At 39.5% G+C, this 3,719-nt stretch overlaps 1 pseudogene; it reads right to left on the bottom strand.

Moving 5' to 3' along the window:
* Positions 1–1,190: 1,190 nt before the first annotated feature.
* Positions 1,191–3,371, bottom strand: LOC141493039 (vomeronasal type-1 receptor 1-like; annotated as a pseudogene).
* Between the last annotated feature and the right edge of the window lie 348 nt (positions 3,372–3,719).

The following is a 3,719-nucleotide window of genomic DNA, read 5'->3' as shown; positions in this document are numbered from 1 at the left end:
CCATATGTCTCTAAAGTCTAGTCATTCCTGACTTCTTCTGGAACTATAGAACTCCATAATAGAACTATTCTATAACATATTCAGTCACTTCCCAATTAATGGACAACTCCTGAATTTCCAATTCTTTACTGTTACAAAAAGAGCTGCTATAAAATCATTTGAACTTTACACAGGATCTTAATTCTCTAAAAACATTCTCTAATGTTTGAACTCCCAGGGCTTCTACTCCCAGATCTGGAGCTCTTTTCACTAAAGGACAGTCCTCATTTTCCTACAGATCTGACCTGCCACATATCGTAGGCACAAAATGACTGCTATGAGGCGGGCATAAGAAAGCCCACTCACTCATTTCAGGAAAACCTATCAATCAACGAAGCAACAAGTATATATTCAGTGGTGACTATATGCCCGGATATTCACTTGGAGCTGGGATTACAATATGAAGAGCAAAACTGTCCTTGTACTGAAGGAGTTTCCATTGTAAAGAGGAAACAGGAAAGACTTTCATAAATCCATGCAGCATAAATACAATGTAAATTAATACAAGTAAACCCAAAGCAATTGAATCCAAGGTAGTTTATGAAAGAAGAATGTCTAGGAAAGTGAAAGATTATTAAAGGCTTCCCATACAGGCAATATTTAAATTTCATCTAAAAGGTGAGAGACCTGATGAACTTAGCTGCTGTGACAGTAGTAGGAAGTAAGGAGTCTTTCTTCAGTATAAAAGCGTGAAGATGGGAGATAGTAGGTGAGGAACAAAGGGAGAAGAGATAAGTGAAATGCAGAGTGTTGGAGCAGAGGGAATATCTGATGATGCTGACTAGAGACTTTGGGATCAGGCAGGGAAGAGCTAATACTAGAAGTGAATAAAAACCTGGAGTCCTAGTGACCCCAAGTCCTTCTTTGGGTTCTCTGTCCCACATAGTAAGGGTTGAAAAAAGTTGACATCTCCTATCCCCATAGATTTTGGTTTGACTCATCTTCTGGGACAAGGACAGCTCAGTCAGGTCTTTCCAAGGCATCTTCACGAAGGAATCTTGCCCAGATACTACAGAATGACTCACAAACCCGATGGTTCTTTTGAGACAGACTATAGACTTGGCCTCTATCAGGGAGCACAACAGGACTTGGAGGGTGCAGGGTCCCTATGAATCAACAAAAAAGGGGCAATGTGTACTCACAACCGCTACCTAGGCACCAGAATGTATCACATACACTTTGTACATTGTGAAGCCACAACTGTTACAGTAAGCAGTGGCAAAGATGCTCACCAGCCGCAGGATGGTTTGACTGGCCTCTGTCGAAATGTCCTTGGAGCCAGACAAATGCTGTGAATGTGATGGACACTCTGATGATGTCTGTATAGTGAAAATATCATGTCACTACTGGTGAAGACCATGCATCCTACTAACAACATATCTCAAAGGGAAGGGAAGATGGCAAGCACTTTAAGTGCCCTTTCCCTCTAGCAATAAAGGAGATCCCTTCCACCTCTTTGGCTGCTGTTGACACTCCTCGATTCTTTTCTATGTATGGGAACCCTCATTTCTATAAGCATGTTGATTATCCAGCAGAGGAATCATGATGGTCTAATGAACTTTGGAAATATGACTTTGAATTTCGCCAAGCTACAGTGGCAGGGACTGATGGTGACCACCTGGAAAGCACTCAGGATGCAGGTGGCAGAGATGGAATATCTTCAGTTAACACAATGAAGGTAAAATATCATTTTACAAGCTGCATTTCCCAGGAAATATCCTTTCTCTAAATGGAAGAGTGCCAGTGGGCATCCCTGGGAGAGGAGCACTATGGTATTAGACAACATAAGTTGGTCCATTATGGGTTCCACTGGCCTTGAACTGTGGCTGCTGAACAAAGGGAAGCCATGACAGCAGAGAAAGCAATTCCAATTTGAGAAAAGAAAATCCCCACTTATCTGTTAAATAGGTGCATGCTCTTGGAGTGTTAAGTAGGCATAGATGGAGATATCCTGGAAGAAGACATAAAAGATCATTCCAAAATCTTTCATAGTGAATGAAATGAAGGCTCCTAGTTCACCTGTGAGGATACTGAAGGAGGAATGATGAATTGTTAGCTGGTGGCCAATTGCCTTCAGAATTCCCTAAGTTCATATCACATGCTCATGTGTATACATGAGCATACACAGAATCATACCCTTTCTCCCAAGCACCAAATCTCACACACTTGCATATTCATATCACCATTTCCTCTAGGTGGGCTATCCAAATATCCCATTTGCTATACTGACTCCTAGTGACAGCATGTATAACTGGGCTTCCAGAAAAACTAGGGTTTTTTGGATGATTCAATATTTGAAAAGGAACCAATGGCTTTTCATTGGTGAATCAAATTTGGAGGAAAAGCTTTGAACTCACAAAGGGCTCATGTGGCTCTGGGATAATGAGATAGATAATAGGACAAAAATGTGGGGGAAGTAACTTCTTATCTGGACTTGATAGAACTTCAGGAGAATTTTCCATTTGATGAAAAGAGCCTTTCTCTTCTTCCAGCTGAGAGCTCTCTTCGTTTTAAAGAGATAATTCCTTCACATATAAGCTATGACTATTGGAATTCTAGTAGAAGTCCCAAAGGCCTTCAGGGTGGAAACTTAGATCGATAATTAGAAAACATGGAAGCTGGAACATCTGAATGTTACTTTCTCTTCCATGGGGATGGGTAATAGGAGAATTTTTTAAAATTTTCTAACAAATAGTGAGAAATGAGAGGCAACCCAGAAACTTAATTGAACCATGTAGCCTAGCTTCAGGGCAAGGATTATTGAGACCTTGTCTCAAGATTTTATTTTATTTTATATGTTTCCATGGGAGTTGGATCCAGAACAATAAAACTTTAAATTATGTTTCACACATTCACATTTGCATGAACAGATTTCAGCATTATTCAATATATTATTTTTGATGATGCAAGAGACTTGTCTCTCACTCTAGACTATTTTGATACAAATGGAAAAGTCATCTGAAAATCTGAGGAAAAACTGGAAGACTAGGTTCTAGATGTTGGAGCAAGCATAGAGCAAAGGAAAGACTAGACTATAATAGGGAAAGGAGTGCCAAGAACAGTCCTTAATTCTATGGACATCACAGAAATGAGAATCCAGTCTGAAGGAAACAGACCCAAAGTTGATTCTTTCCCCACCTGCCATACCTTATGATTGTCTAACTGTAGAAACCATAACAGTATCTTTTATTGTGTTACCCAAAGTTTTCTAGTTCATTGAAATTGTTGGTAATACCAAGAGATCAGCAATTAAATAGAATATTAATAAGGTTACAAGAGAACACAGCCTCTGTTTAAATATAAGGAGTATTGTCTACCTGCAGGTTGGACATGATTAGCATGGGCTCTGATTATGTCTGGGAAAAAAAATTGATGAAGAGGGAAACTTCCATCCCAATTTCTATCTCAGGGATACAACAATTTATTCAGTCCAGGAGCAAAAGTTTCAATCTCTAAGGACAAAAGACTTGACAGGATTCACCAGCTTCCTGTACCCTATTGAGCTGTCCTGGCATGAAAGGATCTATCTACATGAAGTGTCACAGACCCCAAATTCACATTGAATTGACATAAACTGATAGATTATGTAAAATTGTTGTTCATGTGAATAACACGTCAAGAAATGTCTCACAAGGCAAATATTCAACTTCAACTAATATCTTTTCTTGCTACTAGGAATC

The sequence above is a fragment of the Macrotis lagotis genome, chromosome 1, assembly GCF_037893015.1.
Source record: "Macrotis lagotis isolate mMagLag1 chromosome 1, bilby.v1.9.chrom.fasta, whole genome shotgun sequence".
NCBI classification, from domain to species: Eukaryota; Metazoa; Chordata; class Mammalia; order Peramelemorphia; family Peramelidae; genus Macrotis; species Macrotis lagotis.
The sequence above is the reverse complement of the archived record's forward strand: the minus strand, read 5'-3'. Positions and strand labels throughout refer to the sequence as shown.